Source organism: Macaca thibetana, chromosome 2 (genome assembly GCF_024542745.1).
Source record: "Macaca thibetana thibetana isolate TM-01 chromosome 2, ASM2454274v1, whole genome shotgun sequence".
NCBI classification, from domain to species: Eukaryota; Metazoa; Chordata; class Mammalia; order Primates; family Cercopithecidae; genus Macaca; species Macaca thibetana.
Window position 1 is genome coordinate 84032666 of NC_065579.1, and position 18721 is coordinate 84051386.

An 18721-nucleotide genomic window follows, 5' to 3' on the forward strand; every position below is an offset into this window, starting at 1 on the left:
GTGAGGGTCTGTGGTAGCCTAGCAATAAATGGGTTTCTATTATTTTAAAATTCTGCAGAAATTCTAACAGGAAGCATTGTAAGAAACAAAGATATCAGGACTGTTAAACCCTTAATTTGCCACCAAATAGGCTCAATGAGCTATTTCCAAGTTTAGTCTGAAGATTACAAATCAAATGCAAAGCATTAGTTTGCTGGGTGAAATGCCTCCTCTGTGAAAACATTAGGAGGTCACACTTCTCCACACTCCTCACAGTAAATGTGTGTGTGAGTGTCATGTATGTTTGCTGCTGTTGTGTCCTATCAAGCACCACTTGCACATCGGATTCTAATATTTAAACAGCTGCTTTGAAGCAGCAAAGTTCTCTGACTTAAACTTCTAGAATAGAAGACCTTTCTCCTTGGAGGACTTTCTCCATTTCCAACTTGATTTCCATTGATGCAGGGCAAATTCACTATCAGCTAATAGCTTAAGATACTTTTAGCAAATCTAGGATGTCGAAGTAACATAACTACTTTTCTCAAGTTGCTTTACCAGCAGAGGCCATGGTTCTCCATACATTTGCTTGTAAGGTTATTATTATTATTATTTTAGCAATCATATGTCTTCTGTTATGTGAAGCTAGTTGTCCCTGAAGGAACATTCTGAGCTGAATTCAGGCGCATATCCTATTTTTACATCTGAAAGCATATGCTTCAGAATATATTAAAACCAAGATTAAGTAAGTTGTTAGTAGCTGAACAATATGTACAATATATAAACTATAATGACATTTTGGTGAAAAAAGAGAACAAAATATTAAAACATAAAGCCTCAAAAAGCAATACTATATATTTTCTTCTATGGGTGCCCATATCCACAGGACAAGTATGTAAGGTTACACACCAAACTGATTATAGTTTTATCTTAAGATGAGGGTGAGAAAGTACAAAGCGGGCATTTAAATTGAGATGAGAGTCTATCAGGGTTAGTTTGAGAAGTCTATGACATAAAGTTAAATTCACAGTGACTTTTTTTCTTCTAAAAGGGAAGTCTAGAGGTAGATGGTACAAGTATGAAGATTCCATAAAGATAGGAAGACAGGCTCTTTCCAGCATTCTTCTCTGACATTTCTAACATATAATCCTCATTTTCACAGCCCAATATGAGTGCTAGAGTGCTAGTCAGCACGTATGATTTCTAAGGTCTAAGGAGAAGGGTAGAGAAATAAAAAAAAAAAAAAAAAAAAAAAAAAAGGAACACAGCACACGTGCCAGCTACCCTTTAAGGAAGTTTCCGAGATGCTGTCAAATAACATTCTCATCTACATTTTATTGTTCTAATTTATTCAGATGGTGAATTTTACCTGCAAAGAAGTATGAGAAACATTGCATTATTTTACCTGGCCATGTCTCTAGCTTATTACTAAGTCAGAAAGGGAAGATGAATACTGGGATAGGCACCTGAGGTCTCTTGCCATAGTCATCAAAGGACTTTTGCCTCACCAGTAATGTTTTGCTGTTTTATGAGGGGAATAAATTTATATACCATTTGTGTAACTGAAAAATCATTTTAAAATATAAAAGGGAGTAACTACCTTGTTTTTAAGATTCACTAATCTGAAAGTGTTTATAATACTTTCTTTTATTTTCCATAAGTTATTGGGGTACAGGTGGTATTTGGTTACATGAGTAAATTCTTTATTGCTTATTTGTGAGATTTTGGTTCCCCCATCACCCAAACAGTATACACTGCACCCTATTTATAGTCTTTTATCCATTGGCCCCCTCCCACTCTTCCCCCCAAGTCCCCAAAGTTCATTGTATCATTCTTATGCATTTGTGTCCACATAGCTTAGCTCCCACATATCAGTGAGAACATACGATGTCTGGTTTTCTACTCCTGAGTTACTTCACTTAGAATAATAGTCTCCAATCTCATCCAGATCACTGCAAATGCTGTTAATTCATTCCCTTTTATGGCTGCATAGTATTATGTCATTCATATATATATATATATATTTATTTATTTCACAGTTTCTTTATCCACTCGTTGATTGATGGGCATTTGGGTTGGTTCCACGATTTTGCTATTGTGAATTGTGCCACTATAAACATGCATGTGCAAGTATATTTTTTGAATAATGACTTCTTTTCCTCTGGGCAGATACCCTAAAGTGGGACTGCTGGATCAAATGGTAGTTCTGCGTTTAGTTATTTAAGGAATCTCCACACTGTTTTCCATAGTGGCTGTACTAGTTTACTTTACAACCAGCGGTGTAGAAGTGTTCCCTTTTCGCCACACCCACACCAAAAGCTACTGTTTCGTTTTTATTTTTTGATTATGGCCATACTTGCAGGAGTGAGGTGGTATTGCCTTGTGATTTTGATTTGCATTTCCCTGATTGTTAGTGATATCGAGCATTTTTTTCATATGTTCATTGACCATTTGTATCTCTTCTTTTAAGAATTGTCTATTCGTGTCCTCAGCCCACTTTTTTGATGGGATTCTCTTTTTCTTACTGATTTGTTTGAGTTCTTAGTAGATTCTGGATATTAGTCCTTTGTCAGATGTATAGATTGTGAAGACTTTCTCCCACTATGTGGGTTGTCTGTTTACTCTGCTGACTGTTCCTTTTGCCATGCAACAACTCGTTAGTTTAATTAGTCCCAGTTATTTATGTTTGTTTTTATTGCATTTGCTTTTGGGTTCTTGGTCATGAAATCCTTGCCTAAGCCAATGTCTAGAAGGATTTTTCCAATGTTATGCTCTAGAATTTTTATTGTTTCAGGTTTTAGGTTTAAGTTCTTAATTCATCTTGAGTTGATTTTTGTATAAGGTGAGAGACGAGGAACCAGTTTCATTCTCCCACAGGTGTCTAGCCAATTATCCCAGCACCATTTGTTGAAAAGGGTGTCCTTTCTCCACTTTATGTTTTTGTTTGCTTTGTTGAAGATCAGTTGGCTGTAAGTACTTGGGTTTATTTCTGGGTTCTCTATCCTATTTCATTGGTCTGTGTGCCTATTTTTATACCAGTACCATGCTGTTTTGGTGACTGTGGCCTTATAGCACAGTTTAAAATCAGGTAGTGTGATGGCTCCAAATTTGTTCTTTTTGCTTTGTCTTGCTTTAGCTATGTAGGCTCTTTTTTGGTTCCATATGAATTTTAGAATTTTTTTTCTAATTCTGTGAAGAATTATGTGAAGGGGTGGCCTGCCCCTCCACACCTGTGGGTGTTTCTTGTTAGGTGGAACAAGAGACTTGAGAAAAGAAATAAGACACAGACACAAAGTATAGAGAAAGAAAAGCAGGGGCCCAGGGGACCGGTGCTCAGCTTACAGAGGACCCACGCCGGCACCGGTCTCTGAGTTCCCTTAGTATTTATAGATAATTATCTTTACCATCTTAAAGATAAGGTAGTGGCAGGACAATAGGATCGTTTTTAGGGAGGAAATCAGCAGTAAGACATAAGAACAAGTATCTCTGTGACATGAATAAGTTTAAAGGAAAATCCTGTGCCTTGAGATAAACCTTTTAGCAACATTGTTTCATCCTATCACATGGGGATAAACCTTGGACAACACCTAGCTTTTCTAGGAACAAAGACACACCCTGCATGCCCAAAATCCATTAAACCTTGAGTTACCACAGCACATGTCTCTTGCAAGGACAAGGTTGGGGGTAGGGTCACAGATTAACAGCTTCTCAAATACAGAACAAAATGGAGTCTCTTATGTCTACTTCTTTCTATATAGACACAGTAACAGGCTGATCTCTTTCTTTTCCCCACATTATGGTGGTATTTTAATGGGGATTGCATCATATTTGTAGATTGCTTTTGGCAGTATGGTCATTTTCACAATATTGATTCTACCCATCCATGAGCATGGGATGTGTTTCCATTTGTTTGTGTCATCTATGATTTCTTTCAGCAGAGTTCTGTAGTTTTCCTTGTAGAGATCTTTCACCTCCTTGGTTAGGTATATTCCTAAGTACTTTATTTTAATTTTTTGCAGCTATTGTAAAAGGGGTTGAGTTATTGATTTGATTCTTTGCTTGGTTGCTGTTGGTGTATAGAAGAGCTACTGATTTGTGTACATTAATCTTGTATCTGGAAACTTTGCTGAATTCTTTTATCAGTTCTAGGAGCTGAAAGTGTTTGTAATACTTTCAAATTGCATCTAATTGATATCCAGACTATAAGTTTTGTGCAAGAAGTGAACTCAGAGTATCTCTCCTGAGCCCATTGTGGTTAGGTGAAGTGACAGCCACAGAGACTTAAGTGGGGATTTACCCTGAGATTCAGAGTTATAAACCCCTGAGCTGTACCCTGCTGTGACAATCTGAGCAAATTCTACTCTTCTCTGCCTTGTACTTTAAAATTTTGTAGTCAGATACACATAACTTTATGTATCATCTTAACAACTTTTGAAAATATAGTTCAGTAATGTTAAGTACATTTACATTATTGTGCAACTCCAATTTCCAAAACTCTTCATCTTGTAAAACTAAAAACTCTATGCCCATTAAATATCAACTCTCCATTCTCTCCTCCCTTCAGGTCTTAACAGCTGCCTTTCTACCATCTGTCTCTGAATTTGACCACTCTATGTGCCTCACGTAAGTGGAATCATATAGCATTTGTTCTTTCTGTGACTAGTTTATGTCACTTACTATAATGTTTTCAAAGTTTATCCATGTTATAGCACGTATCACAATTTCCTTTCTTTTTAAGGGTAATATTCCATTGTCTCTATTTTGTGTGTCCTTTCATCTGTTGATGGCCATCTGGGTTGTTTTCACCTTTTAGCTATTGTGACTAATGCTGGCATGAATGTGGGTGTACAAAGATCTCTTTAAGACCCTACTTCAATTATTTGGGGTAGATACCCAGAAGTGAGAATTTCTGGATCATATGGTAAGTCTACTTTCATTTTTTTGCCGAACTGCCATCCTATTTTCTATAATGACTGCACCTGCAATGCAGGAGGGGAACTCTTGAGTCAAGGAACCTAAATCTTTTTCCACCAACAGTTCACAAAGGCTCCAAATTTTCCACATCATCACAAACCCTTGTCATTTTATTTTATTTTATTTTAAACATAGCCATTCTAATGGGTGAGAAGATGGCAGATATTTCCTTGTAGTTTTGGTTGGCACATGCTTCATGATTCATGAGATTGAGCATCTTTTTGTGCTTTTTGGTCATTTTGTGCTTTTTGACTATCTTCTCTGGAGAAATGTCTATTCAAGTCCTTTGCCCATTTTAAAAATCAGATTCTTTTTGTTGCTGTTGAGTTTTATGAGTTATTTATATATTATGGATATTAACCTCTCTCTCTCTTTTTTTTTTTGAGATGGAGTTTCGCTTTTGTCGCCCAGGCTGGAGTGCAATGGTGTGATCTCGGCTCACTGCAACCGTCGCCTCCTGGGTTCAAGCGATTCTCCTGCCTCAGCCTCCTGAGTAGCTAGAATTATAGGCATGTGCCACCACACCCGGCTAATTATTTTTGTATTTTTAGTAGAGATGGGGTTTCTCCATGTTGGTCAGGCTGGTCTCGAACTCCTGATCTTCCTGCCTCGGCCTCCCAAACTGCTGGGATTACAGGCGTAAGCCACTGTGCGATCAAAAAATATGATTTGCAAATACTTTCTCCCATTCTGTGGGTTGCCTTTCATACATGTGATTGTGTCCTTTGATGCACTCTGGTTCGTGTTTTGCTACCATGACTAACCCCACTTGGAATGCATAGTTTCTAGTATTGACCCTAGACCTCACTCCTATGACTATCAGCCATCTTCTTTGCTTCATATTGATTCTCGCTCCAGTTTTTGCAACAATGACCTAGTTCCATAGTAACTCCCCAACTGGCTTCCTGCCTGATTTCACTCTTGGATCCTCCTAATCATCTTCTAATAAAGGCCTCAAGGCTTACTTCAGAACTTGTTTTATCCCTTAAAATCTGTAGAAACTTGCAGCCGTAAGATTTATAATCATTTGTTAATTCTTAGACCATGTGAAAGACTTGTCTTCCAGTTTCTAAAAGACAGAAAATGAGGCAAATAAAATAACAATACAGGGTTATATAATCGAAGAGGAGAGTGAGTTACACCAAAACTCTAAGGGTTTTTGCTACAAATAAGTATCTAAAACTATGAAGGATCTGAGATTGAGCCTACTTGCAAGTTAACAATTTGCCTGCCACATTTTCATGAGTGCTGAAAGAATCCATGACACTCAGGTCAGAGAAAAAAGGACTTCATAACTCACAGCAATAGCATTAGCCAAAGTATCTGTATTTTCTCACACTGATTCCCTGAGCCCCAGATGCAATAGGGCAGTATGAAGAGGGTCAGGTGATTTCTGCACATACCAAGAGTTCCTCTCCTGCATTGCATAAGGAGATAAGGAAACCAAACCTTTGTAATAGGCAATAGGCATGCCTGTACTTTGCTCTGGAAGGAGACACTATTTCTATCTTCCAAGGCTATTTGCTATAAAACAAATCCTTGAAAAGACAATCCAGAACAAAAAGTAGTTACTGTCTCACTTGAAGACATGCAGAAACATGACAGAGCCATGGAATTGTCTCCCACAAATGAGAAATTCCTTTTATTTTGTTTCTCAGAGCTTCCTGGCTATGAAGACCAAAGATCTATAGCTTTTCTTTGGGACATAAAAATTAACTGAGATAAACTTTCTTTTCCAGCCCTAAACTATAAGATAAAACAGGCATTTGGAATCACACCTAGAACACAAAAAAAAACAACCTAATAGTAATGTGTTCAGAATTTTATACATACAGAGACATTATTTTCATATAGTCCTTTCTTCTATAGGTGCGGAAGAAATCCAAGAAAAAATTAAGCCAAATATCTGTAAAGATACTATTGTGAAAACATTCTATGTATCTTAATAGTAATAAAGTTTTAAATGTGTGATTTTCAATATATTAATATTTCCAGGGTATAGACACATAGCCAAAGTTTAGTCTAAAGCAAACCATGAACTAGAGTAGAGCATAGTCAACTGTGTGCTTATTTTTTTTTTGTATATTTATAGAATTCAGATGCCTGGATTTGTTTATTTTGATAAACAAGAACCTTATTCAACATATTAAAAAATAGACATTACTTGATCACCTATTCTGTTCTAGTACTTCTCTATTTACTGCATGTACAGAGAAGTAACACACAGTCCTCATTTTCAAGAAGGAATCCTAAGCATCTCAAATAGCCAGTGTTTATCTTCTACCTGTTTTCTTCCCTGCCATAAATCCATGTGGATGGCTCAACTCTATAGACAGGAAGAGAAGCTCAGCTTATTCATATGCAAGCAGTTGGTAAGAAAAGGAAGCTTCTTCACTTTGATTGCATTTCATCAGTGTCATTTCATAAGTTTCCTTATTTTAGAGCTGAACTGCCCAATATGGTAGTGAACAGACAAACCTGGCTATTTAAGTTTTAATTTAAATTAACTAAAGTTAAATAAAATTTAAAATCAGTTCCTCAGTCCCAGTAACCACATTTCACACGCTCGATGGCCACATGTACCTAGTGGCTAGTCTGCTGGACAATGCAGGCATAGGACATTTCCATTATCTGTTATTGCAGTATGGCATATTAAACAGAACTGTTTTAGAGTATGGCTTTGCTTGTTCAGGTGTTATCTTTGGTTATAATCTGGATATGTCCCAGAGTTGGTACTCTGTATGTCAGTCTGAAGCCCATATACAGATATACATATATATAAACACATAAGAATAGAGATATATAAAGACATAGATACAGACAAAGACATAGATACAGATATAAATATGGATATTTATTCTACATAGGTACCCTACTTTTTACATTCATTCTCAAGGAGGAAAGGGGTCAGTCAGTCAGAATAGCAGAATCAACCCGGTGAACTTTATGTCTGAGTAGGTGACAGTTTCAGTAATTCTTTGTGGCTTTTCCCCGTTGATTGAAATATTCCTGGCTGCTATATTCTTTATGGTGATTCTGTTGAAACATATAAATCTGTAATTACTGCATTAGCTCACAGAAGAATTAGACAAGGTATGTGCCTTGTAAATGTCATTTGATATTTGCATGTGGCATTTAAATTCCTACTAGTGTTAATGCACCACAGAGGTCTTTGTATTGTTTTTGAGATGTTTCCTTTGTTAATTTTGATTCTATTTGCAGCAGGGGTTTTAGAAGTTAGTAGAAAAGTTAGACTTGTGTTTTTCAATGCCATTGGTAGTCACTAAGCTTACTAGAGAAATAAGGATCCAAGAACTATGTAAGGAGATTTTAATTTTCAATCTATTGTTTCCTTGAATTAATTACTGGAGAAAATAGAACAAGTTCCCAATATCTGATCCTTAGAGTTCAAAGAGGGGGAAGAAATAAGATAAGTACAGATAGATATGGTGAATTATAAACTGACTAAATGTCATAAATACATGTTCCTATGCAACTTCTTCTTCTTTTTTTTTTTGAGACGGAGTTTCACTCTTGTTGCCCAAGCTTGAGTGCAATGGTGCGATCTCAGTTCACTGCAACCTCTGCCTCCCGGGTTCCAGCGATTCTCCTGCCTCAGCCTCCTGATTAGTTGGGATTACAGGTGTGTGCCACCACGCCTGGCTAATTGTTTTGTATTTTTAGTAAAGACTGGGTTTCACCATGTTGGCCAGACTGGTCTCGAACTCCTGATGTCAGTTGATCCACCCACCTCGGCCTCCTAAAGTGGTGGGATTACAGGCGTGAGCCACCATGCCCAGCCAACATCTTTTTTTTTTTTTTTTTTTTTTTTAATTTACAGCTAGTTTTTATGGTTTCTATTAACAGTGTGCCTAGGATAGATAATTTTCCCAGACTTAGAAGCAAAAACATGCAGGGCACATGTAATTTCACTTACATATACAATCTTTCCCACATTTGTATATTATCTGTTTTGGCATTTGGCACCATTTCTTCCTTGTATCTTCAGTGGTCCTGTGTTCCTGAATTTTCATTCTTGTAACAGGTGTTTATTTCTATGAATGGAAAAGTTTGTCTACCTTGCAAATCTTATCTGACTTTAAATATTATTTTTAATTATGTGGATGCTTTGGGTTTGTCTGTTTGCCCTTGCCATATAAGCAGGATCTTGCAAATAGTGATCCTTCAGCTAACTTTGTCACTTCTCTTAGCAGAACCCTCACCGGGGCTCTTAGTCAAACACTCAGTATTTCCCTCACGTTCTCTTATAATTAATAATCCATGTGATATGACAGAATGCACTATAATTTTATAACTTGCCTAGACTTCCTTTAAAGTTTATAATAATTTTAAAATTGTAGTTTAAAACAAAATTAAAGGATATATATAAGCATAAAGTTCTTTACTTCCTTATAATATTTGTAGTTTTTCCATCCCAGACTCCTACAAAAATAAGCACTGTTAACACTGTGGTTAGATCTTTTTTTCTATGTATATATGTGTATGTACATATATTTTTCTATGTATATATGTGTATATACATAGAAATCCATATGTATATATGTGTATGTACATATATTTTTCCCAAAAATCTAGGATCATACATAGTATTTATAATCTGATTTTTTCATTTCATACATCATGCATATCTTTCCTAATCTATAACATCTTAAGAAATTATATACTGTTCTAGATCATTATTTATAATAGTTGTGTAGAAGTTCAATGCTTACAAATACTATAATTTATTTTATTAAACTATCCCTATTATTGGATATTTTGGTTATCTCTGACATAGTGGCTTTATCATCAATAACCTTTTGATTTGTTCATTCTAGCACATACTTAAATTTTTATGTTAGTACAGAAATTTTTGAAAATTATTAGAAATAGCCAGATTTTAATATTTTCTATTCTTACATACAAATTTACCTTAATTTTACTCATCCACACAATATACCACAATATTTTATCTAAATCTTGTAGAATCATTCATTTTCCTAGTATTTCATTTTTTAACTTTTTACCTACTTGCTAATGCCTCTTTCTGACATCTCTTCTTGCTCTTATCCTTTGTCTTCCTAAAAATCTACTCCTAGGCATTTCTTTAACAGGGAAGCAAAATTAACTAGCAACAACTTACTGTTTTCCTTTCCAAGGTTATTGCATTTTAACAGGGTTCAAAATCTTACACTAACCAGCTGAGACTGTAATGGAGGAACTGTAAACATCCACCAGGAGTTTAAAAAGACCCCTGTAAACAAACCATACAATGGCTTATTGCTCATTCTTCACATTTTAAGAATGTTAGGGTATAGCTCTCTACTTCTCAGTTAAGTTGCAAATATGCTGGATATACTTCAGGTCTTTCATATGAGTCAACACGGAAAACTAGAGAGTGAGTAACTTTAGGTAGAGATTACCTGGTGTTGTAATGCTGAGATGTCAAGCACAGTGCCAAGCATAAAACAGACACATAATAAATACATGTGGTTTAATTGATCAACTACCAGAAACTCACGCTGTGGCAATCTGTAGATTGCTGACTTAACTTGCTTTTGCTGACAGTCCCTGCAATTCTGTTACAGATAATATGCAGGGGAGGATGCCCTTAAGCAAGGTTCCTGATTCCTTCATATATGAAAGATATAATGATCCCACAACATCAGGAAAATTCGTACTGAGTCAAAAAGGCAGAAAATGACTGGTGGTGGTAAACAGAAGAAACTCCACTCCCATTATGCAAAAAATATGAGCAAGACATTGCTCTGCCAAGTTCACTAAGGGAGATAATTAAGTGAGTCACTATTATAAACACAGTAATAGAATAGTGTACATGGTAAAGTAGAACCAGAGGAATGAGCCATAAACTCTGTTTAAAGAGGTCAGGGAAATCTTCACCTAAGAGTCACTACTTGAGCAGGGTCTTGAAGGATGACTAGGACTTCATTAGATATATGAAAAGAGAGAAGGAATATAATGTGAAAAGGAGTGGAATAATGTATTACGTTCAATAAACTTCTACCATTATGATCCTGGAGTGCAAAGTGTCGGGTGCCAAGCAGCAGAGGGTAAGATTGGAGAGGTGGACCTGGAGCTATCACAGAGGCTTTGTGTGCTATATGAAGGAGCTAGGATTCTATTCTGTAGGCCAGTGTTTCACAATTTTAGCTGCACACTAGTACCACCTGGAGAGATTTTTTATTTTATTGTATTATTTATTTTTTATTCTTAAATTTTGTGGGTACATAGTAGGTGTACATATTTATACATTCACCTAAGAATAGAGTTGTGCTTGAGTCCCAACCTAACAACATATCAGCTCTGTGGCCTTGGGTGAGTTACTTCTCTTTGAGCCTCAGTTACCACTTTGGAAACGAAGGTGTTATGGATGCCAAGTGATATCATTAGTGACAGTGTGTTTTGTAAAATATTGTGTGGCTTTGTAGTTATTCTTCTTCTTATCATTAATGACTCACATGTATATAATGTATATGTGTTCTATGCATGCATATGGTATAGAAGAAAATATCAGACTGTGATCAAATAATCTGTCTTCAAGTCCCTTAGGCACTTTATATCACTCCTTATATTTCAACATTCATTAAGTGGAGGCTGGACAAATTTGTGGTTTTGCAACATTGCTTAATGAAGCCTTAGCATTTTTCAATGAGATAGCTCAGGAGCTTTCAAGGCACGAAGGAGTGGACTATGGGGAGATTATAACTGTTCTACTTTTACCTTCCTACTGTCTTAGTTTGAGCTGCTATGACAAAGTACCATGGTCTTGGTGGCTTATAAACAACCAAAGTGTATTTCTCACAGTTCTGGAGTCTGGAAGTCCAAGATCATTGTGCCAGTATGGTTGGTTCTGGGGAAGGCCCCCTTCCAGGTTGCAGACTGCTGACTTCTCATTGTATCTTCACGTGGCAGAAAGAGACTGAGAGCTTTCTGGGGGTGCTTTTATAAAGGCATCAATCTCATTCACTAGGGCTCTACCTTCACGAACTAATTACTTCCCAAAGGCTCCACCTTCTAATATTATCCCTTTGGCTGTGAGGATTTCAGCCTATGAATTTAGCAGAGACATAAACATTGCACTTATATATTGAATTTTTTTGGCAATTTTTTAAGAGAAAATATTCTAAAGCTAAGAACATTTAAAGTCTGAAAACTCCCGAGCTAGATGATTTCAAAGGAGACTTTCTTCTGGACCATCCAATGGTTCTACAGTGTTGTAAATGATCTGGTTTCCCCAAATCCCCACTCTCTCCACAAGGTTATTTGGAGAAATAGGTATGAAAAGTCTTTCAAAGCTGAAGATGATTCTCTACAGCTGCTTCCTGACCATATCCAGATACCAAATGATATACCTACATCTGTATCTGTCACAAAATTGAATATTTTTTTTCTCATTTTTTTTCAGGTGGAAATATTGCAGTTCAGAGACAGAAAATATTCCTCACAAATGCTAACTGTAGAGGCTGCCTGGACCCTGTGATGACCTAGTTCCTGTGTCTGCATTTGGGTTCCCTGGAAAAGAATGCTGTGATCAACTATTAATTTCTGCCATAAGCATAGAAAGGAGAATACAGACACATATGCCAATATTTGTCATTGCTCTTAGAAGAAAAAATGTGATTTCAGTATGGTCAGTAGAGCTTGACTCCAAAACTCCATCTTCTACTTTTGTACATAAGAGTTCTATGTACATAAGTAGAAGTGGGGAAAGGTAAATATCATAGCTGAGCTGTTTCCTGTGGTACCAAAGGAATTATGTCCTAGTAAAAGAAGTCTTGCACTAAATAAATGTAAGAGAATTTTCACAGCCTACTAAAGGACATCACATTGGTGGTGAAAGATATATTCCTAAGGTCAGCAACAAGGTAAGGATGTCTGGTCTCACCACTTCTGTTTAGCAGTGTACTAGATATTCTTGCCAGTGTGATAAAGCAAGAAACGTTTCTGACAAATAACTTCTATTCAGAATATGTAAAGCATTCTTACAAGTCAGTAATAAGAATATAAATAACACAACAATAAATGGGCAAAAGATTTTAACAGACACTTCATCAAAGATGTGTATAGATGGCAAACAAACACATTAAAATATGCTCAATATCATTTCTCACTAGTGAAACATAAATTAAAACTGTAATGCAAATGTGAAGCAACTGGAACTTTCATAAACTGCTGGTAGAAATATAAAATGGTATAACTACTCTGGATATTAGTAGTTTCTTAAAAATTAAACACATATTACCATACAACTCAACCATTTCACCCACTCCTAGGTATTTAACCAAGGAAAACAAAAGCAAATGTACACTGAAATACTTTACACCATGCTCATAACCGCTTTATTTTTAATAGCACCAAGTTGGAAAGAACCCTAATGTCCACTAATACCACCTGTCCACCAGGTAAATGAATAAACAAATTGTGGTATAGTCATAGAATGAAGTACTTCTTAGCAATAAAAAGGCAAAAGTGTTGACACATGTACAAACAAGGCTATGTCTCAAAATATGTTTTTTTGAAGTGAAAGAAGCCATACAAAATAGAGATAGTATGTACTTTTAGTAATAAAAAATTTAGAAAATGCAAATTAAACAATAGTAATAGAAGGCAGATCAGTGGTTGCCTTGGAATGACAGGGATTGGGGTGGCAGGGAGCAAGAACAGGAAGGGAAGATTACAAATGTGCATGAAAAATGTTTGGGGGTTGATAAATATGTTGATAATTTTGATTGTAGTAATGATTTCATGAGTATACACATATGTAAAAACTTATCATAATATAACTTGTAGATATATGCCATTTATTATATGCCAATTACACCTCAATAAAGTTGTAACAAAATTATCTGTCATTCGGAGTGACCTTATTAGTCTTCTACTCTTACTTCATTACATAGAAGCACATGACTGGGTGTAGAGATTAAGAAAGTCAGTAATATCCCTGGGATTCAATTTTCTCAATTGTAGGAAGCAGTTGCCTTCAACCATGATAAAAGATCCCTTTCATCATCTCTAATCTATGGCAAATAAGCCACATTCAAGAAAACAGGGTAAGTCCTAAATCCTGAGACTTAAATCTTGATAATAAAAAAAAAAACCTCAGAAGTTTTTTGAATAAAGTGGGGTAGCAGCATAATTTAATATGTAGATTCTGTGACTTTGCCTCTTGTACCATGAGCTGCTACAGATTCTTTTATTGATTTCTCAGTTTGTGAGGCATCTATGGGAGATTATGTCCAAGCCCGGGCCAAATAAGTCCCAAGATGATAAGGAGAATTGGAGAGACCTATGGCCCCTGGGTCACTTGAGATTTTTACTTAGATCTTATACAATTAGTGTAAGTTTGTAATTTCCATGAGATTAAAATTGCTGTGGGCTGAAAAGCCAGAATGCTTTAAAACTCTGTTCCAGAAATCCTTCTCAAATATAAATGGACAATACTTTGGAATGATAAAAATGGAAAGGAATGTGAAAACATTTTACTAATATTAATCTTTATTCTCAAAACAATGATTTAAAGAACAAGTAAATAAATAATTCTAGTATTAATGGAGTGTTCACTTGGTTCTAGGCACTGAGTTTGGTACTTTGCATATATTATATCATTTAACCCACCCAAATTGTTATTCACTGTTTCACAGAAAAAAAAAAAAAAACTGTGGAATGACAATAGTGAGATACAGGCTCAGTGTTACACAACCAGTGAAGAGCCAGGTATTAATGATTCTCACTACAGTGTTTACAGATCATTAATTGAAGTTGAATCATGCATTCTGGATTCTGCTCCATCCCAATTCAAAGTTACAGATTTACTTTCAGGTCATTAACCTTCTTCATGTCTCACTTTCTGAATCTTGAAAATGAATACAATTACATTCTTCTAACTGACACAGATGGAGGAGACAGGAAATGTGACATAATCAGATGACATATAAAATATATTTGCATTGGTAGTCCATCTTCTATAAAAATTTCAAATGATAATTGTATAGGTTTAGTATTTATCATATATAAGTATACCCCAAATCTCAGCCAAATTAACAGTTTTAAAATTAACATAAAAGAACTCAACCCTCTTGTCTTTTCAGCAAGTAAAAAATCTACTCCCTATCACCACCATCCCACCTTCTGAGAGATAACTATTAAATTGATGTTTTCATGGACACCAATAGTTCTAATTTTTTACTGTCACTGAATTCTCAGTCTTACTTTTATTTCATTTTGAAGGACTTCTATTTTTGTTCTGTCTCACACAAACCAGGGGCAAAGACTTTCCTTGATTTCTCCAAAACAATGTCAATCATTTGCATAGATGATTCCTTTGAAATTTTAAGCATTTGAAGAGGAGACTTATACTTTTCCTTGATTTCTCCAAAACAATATCAATCATTTGCATAGATGATTCCTTTGAAATTTTAAGCATTTTAAGAGGATACTTATAGCACAAAATTACATAGAAAATGTCTTAAAAGTTAATGTTAGGGTCGGGGGCAATGGCTCACGCCCGTAATCCCAGCACTGTGGGAGGCCGAGGCAGGTGGATCACAAGGTCAGGAGATCAAGACCATCCTGGCTAACACAGTGAAACCACGTCTCTACTAAAAATACAAAAACTTAGCCAGGGGGTGGGGGGATGGCAGGCGCCTGTAGTCCCAGCTACTTGGGAGGCTGAGGCAGAATGGTGTGAACCCGTGAGGCGGAGCTTGCAGTGAGCTGAAATTGTGCCACTGCACTCCAGCCTGGCCAACAGAGCGAGACTCCATCTCAAAAAAAAAAAAGAAAGAAAGTGGCAGTAATCATCAAAATGGTATTAAAAACTTTCAAAGAACTTTTCTTAACCTTTAAAAAATCCCTCAAAAGCCAAAGTTCGTTTAGTAAAAAATGCTTTATTCCATTGTTAAAAGAATGATCTGTAGTAAAGGAATTTTCTGTGGCTATAACAGAATATTTAATACCTGAGACTGGGCAATTGGCAAAAAGAAGAAATTGACAAGGAAAAGAAATTTATTTCTTATAGTTTTGGGGGCTGGGAAGTCCAAAGGTATGGCACCGGCACCTACCCAGCTTCTGGTGAACAACTCGTGCTGTGTCATTACATAGTGGGAGGCATCACAAGGCAAGACACAGGGCAAGTGTGCTAGTTCAGATCTCTATTCTTCTTATAAAGCCACCAGTCACACCAGGGGAGCTTCAATTTGATGACTTTATCTTCTTTACCTCCCAAAGGCCCCACCTCTTAATACTGTTACCATGGAGATTAGGTTTCTACATGAATTTTGGAGGGGACATTCAAACTGCAGCACTAGATGTAAAATGCTCTCGGATATGCTTGTAATACATCAATGAATTAATTTATCATAGGCTGAATGCTTAGAAAACAACAACCATGTTAAAATAAGGCAACACACAAAGATAAGACAACTCTGATGGCTGCACAAAGACAGTGCAGGACACAAGGACTGCAACTTTTAGGACAGTTCTACTTCTAAACTTGGCCCAGAACCAGTAGCCTGCATGGGAGGTGGCACGTGACCTACTGAGACCCCAGCTGGGGTGGCTAAAGGAGTGCTGGCATCACCACTCCCCTAACCACAGGCTGCATAGCCTGTGGCTCCAAAAGAGACCCTTCCACTTGAAGAGAGGAGAGGGAAGAGTGAGGAGAACTTTGTCGTGCATCTTGGATACCATCTCAGCTGCAGCAGGATAGGACACTGGTTACAATTACAAGGCTCTCTCTCCAGCCCTTAGCTTCTGGATGACATTTCTAGACATGCCCGGGGCCAGAAGGGAAACCACTGCCTTGAAGGAAAGGACCCAGTCCTGGCAGGAGATATAGACTGCATTTATTTGGGAGAAAGTAAGGGAAGAGAAAATTAGTATCTGCTTGGCTAATTCAGAGAATTCTCTAGGATTTTTTCCAATACCATCAAGGTGGTACCTTTATGAATCTGCAAGAATCACAGCATTACTGGGCTTAGAGTGGCCCCTAAAACAGATATATCTTAGATCACAACACTCAAGCCTTTTTGATTATCTGGAAAGCCTTCCTAAGAAGGATGAGTACAAACAAGCTAGACTGTGAAGCCTACAGTAAATATGTAACTCCTCAATGTCCAGACACAGATGAACTTCTACAAGTATCAAGGCAATGTAGGAAAACATGACCTCACTCAACGAACTAAGTAAGGCACAAAAGACCAATCCTGGAGAAAGAGAGATATGTGACATTTTAGACAGAAAATTCAAAACAGCTGTTTTAAGGACACTTAAAGAAATTCAAGATAACATGGAGAAGGAATTCAGAATTCCATCACATAAATTTAGCAAAGAGACTGAAATAATTAGAATCAAGCAGAAATTCTGGAGCTGAAAAATGCAATTGGCATATGGAAGAATGCATCAGAGTCATTCAAAAGTAGAATTGATCAAGCAGAAGAATTAGTGAACTTGAAGACAGTCTATTTGAAAATACACAGCCAAAGGAGACAAAAGAAAAAAGAATAAAAGTCAATGAAGCACGCCTACAGGATCTAGAAAATAGCCTCAAAAAGGTGGATCTAAGAGTTATTGCCTTTAAAGAGGAGGTAGAGAAACAGACAGGGGTAGAAAGCTTATTCGAAGAGATAATAACAGAGAACTTCCCAAATCTAGGAAAAGATATCATCAAAGTACAAGAAGATTATGGAACCACAAGCAGATTTAACCTAAATAAGACTACTTCAAGGCATTTAATAATCAAATTCCCAAAAGTAAAGGCTAAAGAAAGGATCCAAAAAGTAGCAAGAGAAAAGAAACAACATATAATAGAGCTCCAATACAGTTAGCAACAGATTTTTCTGGGGAACCCTTACTGGTCAAGAGAAAGTGGCATAAGTGCTAAGGGAAAAAAACTTTTACGCTAACATAGTATATCTAGCAAAAATATCTTTCAAACATGAAGGAGAAGTAATGACTTTCCAAGACAAACAAAAGCTGAGGCATTTCATTGACACTAGACCTGTCCTACAAGAAATGTTAAAAAGGAGAACTTCAATCAGAAAGAAAATGACATTAATGAGCAATAAGAAATTATCTGAAGGTATAAAACTCACTGGTCATAGCAAGTACACAAAAAAATACAGACTGATATAACACTGTAACTGTGGTATATAAACTACTTTTATCCTAAGTAGACAGACTAAACGATGAACCAATCTAAAATAATAACTACAACAACTTTTCAAGACATAGACATTACAGTAAGATATAAATGAAAACATCAAAAAGTTAAAAAAAGTAGGGGAATAAAGTTAAAGAATAAAATTTGTATAGTTTTCTTTTTGTTTGTTTATGCAAACAGAATTAAGTTATTACAGCTTAAAATAATGGATTATAAGATAATATTTGCAAGACTTGTGGTAAATGCAAACCAGAAAACATACAAAGGACACACACAAAAAAATAGAAAGCAAGAATCTAAATCATATCACCAGAGAAAATCATCTTCATTAAAGGAAGACAGGAAGGAAAGAAAGAAGAAAGAGAAGATCACAAACCAACCAGAAAACAAATAACACAATGGCAGGAGTAAGTCCTTATTTACTAACAGTAGTAATGTTGAATGTAAATGGCCTAAACTCTCCAATCAAATGATGTAGAGTGGCTGAATGAATTTCAAAACTGAAGACCCATTCATCTGTTGCCTACAAGAAACACACTTTACCTATAAAGATACACATAGACTTAAAATAAAGGGATGGAGAAAGGTATT